Raw genomic sequence first — 14,452 nt, 5'->3', positions numbered from 1 at the left:
GTAGCCCATAGAAGTAGGTAGTTTTAAATTCATTGGAATTGGGGTCAAAAGATACATCAAAGCGAGAAAAAGCTCTTTTTAAGTCTTGTAAAAACTGGTGAGGGGATGTATTAGGCCCAGCAGTGATTGTGTACGCAACTTTCTTCACCTCCTGTAATGACTGGAAGGGAGAAAAATAAAGCCTAATCTCTTTTTCAAACTCTGCCCATGTCATATTCTGCTGTTCATTTAATCCTCTCATGATACTGGCTGTGGGAGCATCTAGGGTTAAATGAAAATACTGCCTGTATTGTTCCTTAGGTATATGGAGGGCTTTAAATATGTCATGCACCGCTTCTAAGTGGTCCTCTATGCAGCATTCCCCTCCCTTTTTAAATGGTTTGATCAGGGCTTTGATGGATTTCATTATCTTTATGGGGCTACTTGTTGCAATGCATGGAATTGCACTACTTGGTGATTCAACCCTGGTTCCAGGTGAATGGGATTGGTGGCGGCCCCCAATGGGAGTACCAAATCCCCCAAGGGCGCTGCAACCAAGTTCATTCACCGGCCCAGTCACTGGGGCACTAGCTCTTTGGGTAGCAATAGAATTCACCTCAACTCCATTGAATGTGGTGCCCTGCCATCTATCCTGGGACCTGGGAATGCACATTTGTTGTTCCAAATCCTTACAATCCTTAAGGAGCCTGTCTGCCTCATTTTGCAAGTAATTGTTTTCATCACTCATTTTATTAATTACCTCCTGCATGTCGCACATTTGCATTTGGCATTCATTGAATTCTTTGTTTCTCTTGTCTCTTTCTTGAAGCATTTTAACCATTTCCTGTTCTGCATTTTGGAGATCACTTTCTTTTTCATAATGTTCTTTTTGTGAAATCTGCATTTCTGAAACAACCTCATCTTTATCTTGTCTAATGTGGTCCACCAATGCTTTTAAGTGAACCACTTCTTGTTCACTGTCCTCAAACTGTTTCTTGCTTTTGGACAATTGAATATCAAAATCTCAGCATTTTAACTGCATGTCTTTTTGACATCCTTCTAATTCTGCTCTTAACATTTCCTCCTTTTTACTTGCCCATGTAGGTCGGCTTTTGACCTGTTAATCAGCTTGATATCATTTTCTTGCATTCGCAGGGACCTATTCAAAATAAACCAAATCTTGACGCATAACCGTATCAGGCAATCTTTCTCTGCATGGTTATCAGCTGCATTTAATAATCTCAGAAGGCAGACATGAATTATGCTGCCTTCTGCAAAAATATTGTCTAATTTCTCTTTCTGTACTTCACCATGAATGTGGTTGTGCCATTCTGTGGCGTTGTTCGATGACCATGCCCCATGTGCATATAACTTTGCCTCTAAGTATTGCACTAGTTCTGAGAATGTGGCTTCCATTTGAGACATTCTGAAATTCGTTTTTAGTGACACACTGCTATTATGAAATGGGTTCCCTCTAATGTACAGATGGCAGTGTGAGACACACTTGCCATGCCCAGTAGGTGCTCACTTTCCCGGCCTGCAATGCACCATAAATCTGTAGGGTATTTTGTGTAGATTTGGGGCCTGGCAGTATTTTCTTACCACCAAAAATAATGGTAATTTGGCAATGACTACTCCTTGCATTTAGATTAGGTTTGGCCTTATTTGCTTTCAAGGGCCATTCCTTATTTCAGTACACAGAATCATTTAGTGATATTCATTTTGTTGGTGGTATTTTGGTGAGCATAATTTTTCTGTTTTATTTGTGGCCCCAATATACAAAACCCCTTCTTGTTGCTTAGACTGTTCAGAAATACCACAATTTTCAAATATAGCATTCTCAATTCCCTGTGGTATTATCACTAATTTATTTACGTTAGCGAATTATGTTTCCATAGGCCTCTTTTGCTGATTCATGTACGCTCAGCAAGAACTATTGTATTATATTCCATCCAGAAACCACACTCACACACTGAGTGGAATCACGCACACAGTTACTTATAATCACTAAGTCTTATTTTTCGACAACTTATTCTTTCTGTTGTTTTATCTACATGGGAAAAATGACAAATGCACTACCTAAAAATCTTCCCCGTATCACAAGTGCTATTCCAGATGCACTAAGAAAAGAGAAAAACAAAAACACTACAGGTCTGCTTTTATGTATTTTTGTGTATTATAAACAGTTGCATTTCAATACACCATCTTACCCTTTTTTTTTACAGAAACAAACAGAAAAATGTACAGCAGCAGAACGATATTCACTTTGCATCATCTGTAACAAAAAGAGAAAAAAAGAAAACATGCAGCAAAAGAACAATATTCATTATTACAGTGTGTCAATTAAACACAGGGGATTCCCTATTTCTATCCTTCCTGCCTGAGAAACATTTCATCCGTGCAGCATACCCTCAATTTACTTTATAATTACTAGCTATTTTTAGCTCTCCGGCACGCGAAATCCCTTGGCTTGCCGCCTCCAAGAAATGACCCAGGGTTGCCCTCGTAAACTTGCAATTTGAAAGGCACAGCGAAAACACACAGTTTTCAAGCCGGTGCCAAGTGAGGCCAGAAATGCCCAGTCTCTGAAGGTCAGCAGCCCAGCTGAAACAAACTCCTCACAGCAGCTCAGCAAAAGCGATCTGAACTTAATTCTGTCAGAGCTCGTCCAGCAAAACTCTGTTGCTTATGCAGTCTCTCTGCAGATATACTTCCCTCCAATCATATTAGCAGAAAGAGCATTAGGTTGCCACCCCTGTGTCACAAACAATGGGATCTTCATAATGTAATAACTGTTTCTGTTTGATTTCCTATTGCCTTTCCGTCCTTCACATTTCAGCGCAGCCAGAGAAAATCAGAGAAAAATGCACATTTAAACTGAACCTCAGAGCCTGTCTTTCCTGTCTCTTTTTCCACATGGAGAACACATTATAATGTTATTTAGTTAGTACTAGTGTTAGTATTGGTTAATTAAGTCAGTCAATTAGACAGCTAATGTGGTCTCCTGTGAATGAGGCATTTCAAGTAAGAGAAAAAAATATATATATTCTGGTGCTTTTAAATTTGCAACCTGTCTCCATTTGCATACTCATATGTTACACTGGCGACATATGGCTGGCTATATGTGTGCCACATTATAGCAATAATGTGATCCCATGCAGTGGCGCTGTACTCCAAAACACAATAAATTATGCTACAGTTCTGATGCATAAATCCAATAAATGCCAGGTGAAGATTAGAGAGATTAGATATTTGGGCACACAGTTAGTAAATTTAAAATCAGGCCCCACTTGGTTGATGAATATGTATTTATTCATTTTAACATTTGTATAGCTCACATAACCCAGAGGCATCTAGGCCTTTTTTGCTTATGAAATCAGTTACAGTGGTTACTTGCATCAGAGGAGGTTACAGTAATTTCATGATTAGGTCACAGCGTAACAGAATATAACGTTATCTATCATTGGTTACAGGTATATTGCAGCAATAGTATATTATGGACGTAACATGACTCGGTTGCATAGGTAGTAGGTTACAGAGCAGACAGGGAAAGCATGTACTGTTTTCTGGTTTGATTCAATGTCATGTATTGCTTGTTGTGATTGCTTGTTCCTCATGTAAAGCACTTTGGATTAAAGCGCTATATAAATCTAAATAAATACAAATACATGCATATTAGCTATTAGCTGCCTGTGATACAGTCGGCCTTAGGTTAGTTGAGATCTTGGGCAAACATAAAGAAAAACAGGAGGCCCCAGTGATTCAAGACCAGTTGTGGTGCTTCATAGGTCTTTGAGTATTCCTCCAAGTTCATGCCTACAAAATAGTGTACATGAGGAGATAGGTGAAAAGGGGGGCTGTTTGTTTGGTCCGAGCAATACACCAAGGGTTTGAAATGCTAAAGGAGTCAGTAGACAAGGCTGCCATGTTCAGCAGGTTCCAGAATAGGGCTAACACTGTACTGGCCATTGATCAACGAGAGAGCAGGTCACTCACCATGTATTTGCAGAATCAGGGGGGTCTGACATTTTCCATTTCATTGGCATTCAGGACATTAAGAGAAAATTAGAGGAGATGTAGTGTCATTGAGAGTGCAGCACATTTGGTCCACTGAGCCAATAACAACCTGAAGTCACTCATGCAATATAAACGTTGAGTACATGCCTCCTGTGAATAATGTAGTTGATGGTTGTCTGCCAAGAAGGACTGCAGGTGGGAGCTTGACTACAGAATTAGTGGATAAAGTCCAGATTGCTAAAAGAAATCTCCCTGTGCCTCAGTAAGTGTGGATCAAATGCAGCAGATGAGATGTTAAAACAATTGATCCCCAAGGAGGCAGGATAAACAAGTGGAAGCGTGTCAAAGGGGAGTTAGTGAGATTCAGTGAGATGTGGGGAGACTACTCTCACAGTGCATGTGAAACAACGAAGGTGGATCAATTTGGACTGCTTCTTTTTCTAATGCCTCGGTCATTGCTTTGCCCTATGAGGATCATCTGTGATGCACATTAATGCAGAGATTGACAAGAGATTAACTAAGAAAGAGAAGTAGGTGAACTAAGAAAGAGAAGTAGGTGAAGAGCTGTATACCATGTCTACAGTGTCAGTAAATTCATAGGAGCAAACAATTGTATGTCTCCCTTATGTCGGTTAAATCTTCTGGATCGATTAGAAAAGCTCTAGACTAAGGTAGGCATGCACATTCCCTTTGAAGTGATGGGTAACAATTTTGTAAGTGGGGTGGTTTTGGTGGATGGTGTGGGTGATGTACTAACACTGATACAATTATAGGGTCCTTACAGAATATGTTTCTTTATGAGGGTTTCCTGGGGAATCTGGTTAAAGACAATGGGGCGAAGTTGTGTTTAGCTATTGTATAAGAATATTTGAAGGAACTATGATTTTGTCATATAGGGAAACACTCCATTCATCTACAGGTGGCACTCTACTCAACTTCATGTTGTTTATTTATGGGAGAAAGGCATTTAATGGACTCACCCAGCCCTAGGTAAACGGGTGGGGGGAATAGGAGGGGCATATATGGACATATGAATGTAGGTGGAGAGTGGAACTCAAAACAATTGAAGTACAATCATTCCTGTGTCAGGCAAAGAAGATCCACGCAGAAAGTAATGTATAAAACTCCCCAAAGGGTAGACAGGGCGGGTGGTTCCGGAATTGTGTTAGTGGATGTCAAGCGATTGCCACTTGTCAAGGCAATAGTGACCAGGGAGTATGGAGAAGGAGCAGTGGAGAAAATTGGAAATAAGTATGATGCAAGGACGGCCAGCACATGTGTGCCTTGTACTGACAAGGTAACAAGATTAGCAAAATAAGTGATGCAGGGGACCCCCAAAGCTGGCTGCTACAAGACAACCCGTTACCTGGTGCAGCCATACTGAAAATGTACTACAGTCAGGAGTTATCACTGGAATTGCTGTACGTGAAACTGAGGGTTTTTCATTAAAGAAAACATGCTTTTTCACCAGTGTTACAAAATGAATACTGCTAGGCAGGGGTAAAGATATGAGTAGTGGCTAAAGCACCTACTTAACCCAACAATTACTAGACTAACAGTGGTCCAATCAGAAAGGTGAAACAGCTCGATAGGTTTACTTTCTTCATCTCTTTTGGTAATGTGGGCCAATGACAGGTCATCCTGTTCAGGAGGGGTGTTAGCTCGTACATAAACAACACAAACAACAACAGTACAGGGTATAAAAATAATATAAAGAACCAACAATGGTTCTATACAAATAAGATCTTTAATTAATCTAACAAAAATACACACAACCGATAAAAACACTAGTGGCCCACACGTGTTGGGCAACACACAGACAATCATATTTTCAGAATAAAGGGGCACTCTGAGTTTGTAGACAAAGGTGGTCAGGCAGAGAATGTCAGAAACAAATGTCAATGGGCCTCATTACACGGACGGCGGTGGACCAAGGTGCTATCAGCACCTTGGTCCATGCCGGTAAAATACCGGCACCGCCTTGGTGGAAAGGGGAATTACCGCCCTGTTCCAAGGTTGGTGGGGCGGTAATTCCCCCTTCCCCCATTGCCCTTCACCATTCCCATTTTGCCCCATAGGGCATAATGGGAATGGGGAAGGTGCTAATTACGGCACCGCAAATTGCGGTACCTTAATTAGCTCCCTGGTCCCTTTGTGGGTTGGTTTTTAACATCTGCAAAAAGCAGGCGTTAAATTCTCCTACCCGCAAAGGGACCTCGTAGTAAGGCGGTAAGGGTTTACCGGTACCGGTAAACCCTTACCGCCTACCGTGTAATGAGGCCCAATGTTTTTGAATGTATCTTTCAAAAAGTAGAAAAGGGGGCTTGAAAATCATTACCTACCTTCAAGGTAGACCAGTGGAACAGGGTCACTTTGAACACCTTCCAACTCTTAGCTTTCAGCATCAAATTGGGTATCTGGTGCTTTCAGTGCCGAGTAGGTGTTGAGAGAGGAGCAGCATCAATCGGATCAATGATGTGCGGCTTGTCGTCAGTGTTGATGGGTTATAGTTCAAAGTGGTTTGGAAACATTCTTAACAGTGTTAGATGTATAGAAGTGGGGTCTATCTAGCCTTTTGTGACATGGGGGCTTGACTGGCTTAACACAGAAGTGTGGTTTTGAAGTGAAGTTGGCTTGGAGCTCAAAGAAACTGGGAACCAGTCCGACGTTGTTAAGCTGGGGAAGATAGAAGACTTGGTGTGTCTCGGATACTGGAAAAGCAAAGCTTTGGCATGAGAGTCATGTGAGTCTTGGGGATATAGACGTGGTCAGAAGTTGAGGTAGAGATGACTCCTGTGGTTCCCTTGCCAAAGCTTGGATTTCATCGCAGTTGTCAAAACAGGCATTAGGATGGTTTGGAGATGCAGTGAGAAGGTGCGGTCCCTTCCTTTCTTCTGTGGATGCTAAGAGACCCAGTTGAGGGTCTCAGGATCACAGCAAGACATTTCTTCTACCCTTTCCAGGTTTGTAGAAATCACTTTCAGGGTTCTATCACCACCAGTGAGCAGTACCCTGGGTACCAGTTTCTCAATTGCAGGAAACTTTGTCCAGCTAGCTGGTCACCCCGCATAAACCCCTGGTATTATTAGGGCAAAGAACTTTTCGCTTCCTTGGAGCTCTTGCCTTCATCTCTCTACAGGGGACCTTTAATTAGACTGTACTCCGAATCAGGTTCCAATGTTTCATTCTTCATAGGTTTTCCAAAATTGAGTCAACTAAGCGGAGGTGCCCCTTTTGTGTAGGCGAAATGCAATTGCAGGTCGGTCCCCGACAATCCTGATATTAAGGGTTCAATCCAGGTGTGTAACAATTGTCCTTTGCCTGCTGATGTCATATCCAAAGTTTCTTGTTTTCAGGAATTTGTAAGGGGCACAAGAAGCTTGGGAGAAGTATCAAAATCAAGGATGGTAAGACCTGCTGTGGACTGACGTTCTCCTCTGGCCTATACTAACTCTGCCCCGTTCCTCTGTCTGTCTACTTCAAAAGGACTTCTGCACCCTGGAGTGAGATGACCATTGTCAAAACAAGACTGCCTTTGAAGCACTGGTTCCCCAAGGTTCCCATGGGACTTGCTGGGGAGAGTTTATGTTCATTGGAGGAAGGTCTCAACCCTTCTCATGGTGATTAAAGAGACACTTCCTCGGCTGGACCCAACATGCTTGTTTTGGGTACACCCAGGACAAATGGTGAATGCACACCAGGACCTGTCATGAATGAATCACTGTTCATTATGCAGACAAGAACATGGCGTCCGTTTCTTTTAGCCGTATAATTGTGTAATCTCAGTGGGCACTATGTCATAACCAGACATGGTACATAGTTAGATATTAATAACTTTAACGGGGCTGCAGGGGTACTCAATTAAGTATTTTCAACCAGGGGTGCAGATGGTTTAGAAGCCATCTCTTTCTATTGGTACTTTGAGTTCCAGCAGCTTTGTATAGGAATGCAGCTGTGTCCTTTGAACCGTATCAGCTGTCACTACAGGGCATCTGCTGCGGATCTCAGGATATAGTCAGAGCAGGGTACATGTGTGCATTTTGATTTTTGGCACAGAGCATTATGAAAATGGGATCTGCTTAGTAGATCTCACTTGACGAAACAGAATTACCAACATCAGTGTTACTAGTAAGAATAAAGAAACTCAGGCTTTTTCACTGTCATGATGTAATTCTGTCATAACCTGTGTTTTCCAATCCCAGCTGTTACCACCTGGATTTTGTGCATACCCTGCTGAGAAAGTACTACTACCCAAGTTAATCGACATCCCTTCACTCGGTCCTAACTTGGGAAGTGGGCCATTACTGACAGGGTAGCACACTGACCGGGTGATTATCACCTAAATATTCATTCAGAACCCTGGCTACCAACATAGTTGGATTCTGGTGCAAAATGTGCACCTCGTCATGTTTTACGAGCGTCAGGTGCTCTGCTCTGGTGGATTCTTGAAGCATGTGCGTTTCTCCTTGTTTATAAAACGTCTACTTTTGTCCCGAGTGAGCTTCTTACACGACTTATAGCTAAATTAAAAAGGACACGTAGCATCTCGGAAGAAAGTGCAATGCACGAGTAAGAGATACAGTACACACCCATACATGGTATGCTTCATTTTTGCTTTTGCACATGATACGTTCTGTTACACTGATGCTTTTGAACTTTTGTGGTGCTGATACTTGACCCCCGATCTCCAGATAGTGTTAAGTGTTGATCTTTAGTGTTCATATGTGATCTTACCCCTCCATTGCTGCGCTCACCCTTAACCCACTTCTCAGCCCTATTTGGACGAGACTTTTGTTGCAAATTGAATACACATATTGAATATAAGCTTAAACGCAAATGCATTTTTTTAATGTAAACATTTTATGCTTTTGCAGTTGCAACTTGTATAATATACATATTACATTACAATGCACTGCCTATAAAGTTTCCCCAAAAAAACGAAAATATATTGGCCTCAGTTTATACAGGTCGGTAAAGAACTCTGTTATGCCAGTCATCAGGATGAAGCAGAATGTGAAGAAAGGTGACGAGAGGACAGCATAAGCAGAATTGCAAGATCATTCGAACTATAGCATTGCTCCAGTCACAAACAATCAAACGTCGAACAGAATAGGCGAGTGCCAACATCGAAGGATGGGAATGGGGCTTAGCATCACAGTGAAAGTGTGGCATTCCTAGCCCTGCCCGACCACTCAGTGCGCAGTGTGAAGGGAGTCAGGGCCCAGGGTCCATCTGGGCGTCCATCTTCATATTCAGCTCCCAACAGCGTGTACATGATACACTGTTGTAATTAGTTATGTGTTGTTTTGCAATGCGCTGCATTATAATGAAAAATCGCGACTCAGTATGAAGGAGGGGGTGAGCGGGTACAAACGGGTGCAAATTGTAGCCTTGGGTCAACATACTCGATTCTGATTGTGGAGACGGGAGCAGTTGAGAGAGCAGGGTTAGAAAGGGGGAGGAGGTCAGGCGACATTCCTGATCCTGCCTGCAGGCCGAAGAGAGAGGAGAGAATGGAGAGTAAGATCGTGGGAGACGTTAGGTTACATTTACAGATCAGCCAGGTGTTGCATTCCAGATCCTGCCTGCAGGTGGAAGAGAGAGGAGAGAATGGGGAGCAAGAACGTGTGGCACATTAGGGGACATTTACAAAGCAGCCAGGTGCTGCATTCCATATTTGCAGAGCAGCCAGGTGCTGCATTCCATATTTGCAGAGCTGCCTGCAGGTTGAAGAGAGAGGATCGAATGGAGAATAAGATATACAGAGCAGCCAGGGGCTGCATTCCAGATCCTACCTGCAAACGGAAGAGAAATGAGCGAATGGAGAGTAAGATCGTGGGGGACATTAGGGCCATTTACAGAGCAGCTAGGCGCTGCATTCCATATTTACAGAGCAGCCAGGTGCTGCATTCCAGATCCTGCCTACGGAAAAGAGAGGAGCGAATGGAGAGTAAGAACGTGGGGGACGTTATGGGTCATTTACAGAGCAGCCAGGTGCTGCATTCCAGATCCTGCCTGCAGGCGGAAGAGAGAGGAGCGAATGGAGAGTAAGATTTACAGAGCAGCCAGGTGCTGCATTCCACATACTGCCTGCAGGCGTAAGAGAGAGGAGAGAATGGAGAGTAAGAATGTGGGGGACATTAGGGTACATTTAGAGAGCAGCCAGGTGCTGCATTGCAGATCCTGCCCAGAGGCGGAAGAGAGAGGAGAGAATGGAGAGTAAGATCGTGGGAGACATTGGGGTACATTTACAGAGCCGCCAGGTGTTGCATTCCAGATCCTGCCTGCAGGTAGAAGAGAGAGGAGAGACTGGAGAGTAAGAACTTGGGGGACGTTAGGGTAGATTTACGGAGCAGCCAGGTTATGCATTCCAGATCCTGCCTGCAGGTGGAAGAGAGAGGAGAGACTGGAGAGTAAGAACTTGGGGGACGTTAGGGTACATATACATTCCATATCCTGGCTAGGGAGGGAGGTGGTGAGACGTGAAGATAAAGAAGTGGGTGTTGGATGGATGTCTGGATGGGACATTTACAGATAAGCCCTGCGGCCACGTCCCGTGATGAGGGGGAGGACGACGGCATAGTAGATGATGATGGCAAGGGGCCTCTGTGTTCAGAAGAAGCGTGGAAAAGGGAGCAATCATTTCTCTTTCCGCTTGCCTTTTAACATCCACTTCCCTCAATGCAATTCTTTCAGCACCGCTGATTTAAACATTATTTCTGTATGAATTGCTCATCCAGCTGTGTGGCAGTGGAAGAAGCGCATGGCCTGCATGAACCATATCCAATACGGCTGAATTGCATATTGTTCCCAGTATTAAACCGAGAGTACAGATGTCCAAAGCCTTCACCTGGGACCAACAGACGCGAAGCAACTCCTTCGCGCTCCCTCGCTGGGAATTCTCAGGCTTGTTTTATGAGTCCAATGTGTTTAACGCGTGGCTGACTTTGAAGTTAATCATACACATGAATGTGTAATATGTTGCCACACACATGGTATTTGCACTCTTTAATCTCTTAAATCAACTTTTTGACACTTGAAATGTTGTGCATCAATGAAGAGATGTTGGAAATGGAAGCAATATGTAAATCCTTGGTCTAATGTATGTTTCATTCTGCAACTAGCACCTGATCTATTCCATCAATCGTCTTTATTTCCTATTCACTTTGTTCCCATTGACATGGTGACCTAAGCAAACAGACTTCTGTCAAGACTTTTTTAGTTAATTTATACCTTTTTTGCATGGAGTTCTTTTTTTTGTATCTGGGCATCAACCATCTCCATGTACCAAGAATATCACTTACAACAAAGGCGGTATTGAATTGTAAGTCACAGAGGCATTTTAAAGCGCCGTATGTCCAGCGTTGACAGGAGCAGTCATCTACCCTAATGTACCTTCCTCACATGTGTTTCTCTCATTTAAATTCCGCCTCAGGCTACTCAATCACGCAAAAATAACCCCATGTGGGAGCATACTTTCCGAATGTAACCTTTTGCAATGGCTCATTATTACATTGTATAAAGACAAGAGTGAACAAGGGCGAAATCATAAAACAACAATATAAAAAAAAAATCCACTCTGAATTTCCAAGGGTTATTATTTCTTGCTGATTGAAGGCGTTTGTGTGTTGGCGTCCCTTCTCGGAAACGCAGCGACTACGAACGATTGGTTCACAGAGATGATATAGGGTCGGCGTAGAGAGAAGGGGTGAAGAAACATATGGGCCACACACATATTACAGACTTCGTACGGTCTGAAATGTTTGAATAAGCACCTCTGGCACCTATGATTTCATTTGCCACAATCCAAAAACCAGGCACAAATAGCACTGTCTCCTCAAAGTAAAAAAGGAAAGTCATAGCGCTGCCATTTCCCAAAGTTTAATGGCATGTTTCACTTTCTCTCACTCTTGCTTGAGATTGTTCGAACAGAGGATGTGACTACCTTAGCGGTTCCTTCTAAGAAGCATTGGCAAAAGCCAATAGGTGCAACTCTTTCTTTTTGAAAATCCCCACAAGGCAAAACACGTACTACCCTCTACATTTCCATAGCCATATATGTTCGGGGTGATTTTTTAAAGCATTCTAATTGCATGGAGGGCGCCATCAACATTAGCATTGTTAAGCCGGTGTGCAAAGTTGAAGAGTAAAAGAAGTGAGAATTGCCACTGTTCTTCACGTTTAGGGCCTGATTTATAAAGCGTTTTCCAATCGGGATTGCCCATTCAAAAACGCTTTTGTAAATGAGGCTCTTAGGGCCTGATTTACAAACATGTTTTCAATGGGACTTTTCCATGTTAAAACATGTTTGTAAATAATGACCTAGTCACCAGCTTCTTAAAAAAATTAATGCCACCCTCAAATGACACATTACAGATGGAATTTACAATGGACTCCTATGCAATCGGCCAGATTTTAGCAGGTGCTAAATGGAAGTGGATTCCATAGAACCCTTTATCTTTGGGCCAACATGTAAATCACACGCTGAAGTAAAGCAGAGAGGAATTTCAGGTGGATTGTGAAATAGGAGGTGGAAATATATCTACCCTCCCTCCTCCCACTCTGGAGCTCACGTTCCAATGAGCTGTAACATAAATGGAAGGCATAAACGCCTAAGTAAGGCTTCAATACCTTCCATTCACGCAGTGGCTCATTTACACTCATTTCTTTGGCAGAGAGGAGGGGCGAAACACAATTATGTTTCCACTGACCCCCTTCTTCTACACCATAAAAATGGTCCAGCTTTTCTGCCGGCATGAATGGTCATGCTGGCGCAAATGTAGGAGATTCCAACCTGCTTTATGCAAAAGCATAAAGCAGACAGACCCCATAGGGATCCATTGAGCACACTGCCTGCCATGTGAGCTATTGCAATTTATTTGTAACTGTGAACACTGCTTACCATGCGTACCCTGCGTACATGGTAAACAGTGTTCACAATGAAAATGGAACACTGTCCGACATGCAAACATGTCAGACAGCATTTAATTGTAATTGTGAGCTCCACTTGCAGTGCTCACAATTGAAAGTAAATGCTGCCTGGCATACTAGCATGCAAGGCAACGTTTACTCACTTTGCACAGATGAGTGCAAACGTGCAGTGCATGTGTATGCTGCCTTTTGCCATGCACATTTGTACTCTGCCATGCAACTGACAAAAAGGCCTTGACTTAACACCTTACTAAACGACTTCACAAGCTTCAAAGTGACTCACATTTTACTTGCCAATGCTTGTTTTCTTAGTGGATCATGCTGCTTGGCAGTCACTGAGAGCTCTTGAGATAGAGGTATGTATGGTATAGATGGGAGTATCAGAGGGAAGGAAATGGGTGATGAAGGAGCATTCAAAGACCTGACAGAGTCCAAAATACATGCCTGGTAAAAATGGGAAATGTTTAAGCAGCAAACCTAATGAGTTTAAGATGCAAGGTGGGCGTCTGACTTGCAACAATAGGTTTAAAAGGCAGAGTGTTGTGTTTGCCTATTCCCAGAAAGATATTGTTTTTTAGAACACCTCCAATGTATTAAGCTCAAAATCCAAAGGTTTTTAAGGAAATATTTAAGGACCACGCATGAAAATTCACAATGCTTGATTATTCTTGACCATTTTCTTGGGAACTTGGTGGTCAGATGGTGTAACAATATCCCTTCACCCTCCATTTAATATGGCCCAAAAGATATCATTTATTTTTTAGCAAGGGCTTTTAATGTACAATTTCCTCCCACGAAATATCAAGATTAGGAGATGTCAACTTTTTGGCCTCAAATTTTCAATGTACATCAGCAATTCTCTCCTCCTCCCCTGTTTAACCCCTGCCTGCCGATACAGTTTTTGCACTCAAAGAGTCCCTACATGGCAAAATGTATTAATGTACAAATAAATTGGCAAAATACATAGATATTAATGTTCCCTTAACCATGACAGATAGGTGGAGCTTACTTTCAAGGTATTGCACGTGCGAGCTATGATTTTTCACCCTTTATGGAAAAACAAACATAATTGGGAATGTGAAATTTCCTAATCAGATATCTAATTCAGTAAGCCATTAGCTCCCCAACGTTCATATTCATAACATGTTCAGGGGAACTAGAAACCCCTTTGACATTGTAACTAAACAAGCCTATATCACATTTAAATGACAGCCACATTAACACTGTCACCTTGAAAACAGCTTTAAAATGAGATCTGTCACAACCCTGTAAGTATCACTGTGCAAATGTTATTGAATAAATGTAAATTTGTAATGTAAGTCAATGGCCATATATCATACACAGGCTTTCTCAGTTTAATTTCTCAATTTTCTTGAAACCACGTGGTCCACAGAATTTCCAGTCTGTAGGCTGAATGTTCATTCAGCCTGCAATAAAATGATCAATCACCCTTGTGAAGTCAAATGCTGAGCTAAGGGATACTGCAGAGATTGTATCTATGTGACCAAATGGTCTCTGACATCAT

Source organism: Ambystoma mexicanum, chromosome 2p (genome assembly GCF_040938575.1).
Source record: "Ambystoma mexicanum isolate Mex_15411 chromosome 2p, UKY_AmexF1_1, whole genome shotgun sequence".
NCBI classification, from domain to species: Eukaryota; Metazoa; Chordata; class Amphibia; order Caudata; family Ambystomatidae; genus Ambystoma; species Ambystoma mexicanum.
The sequence above is the reverse complement of the archived record's forward strand: the minus strand, read 5'-3'. Positions refer to the sequence as shown.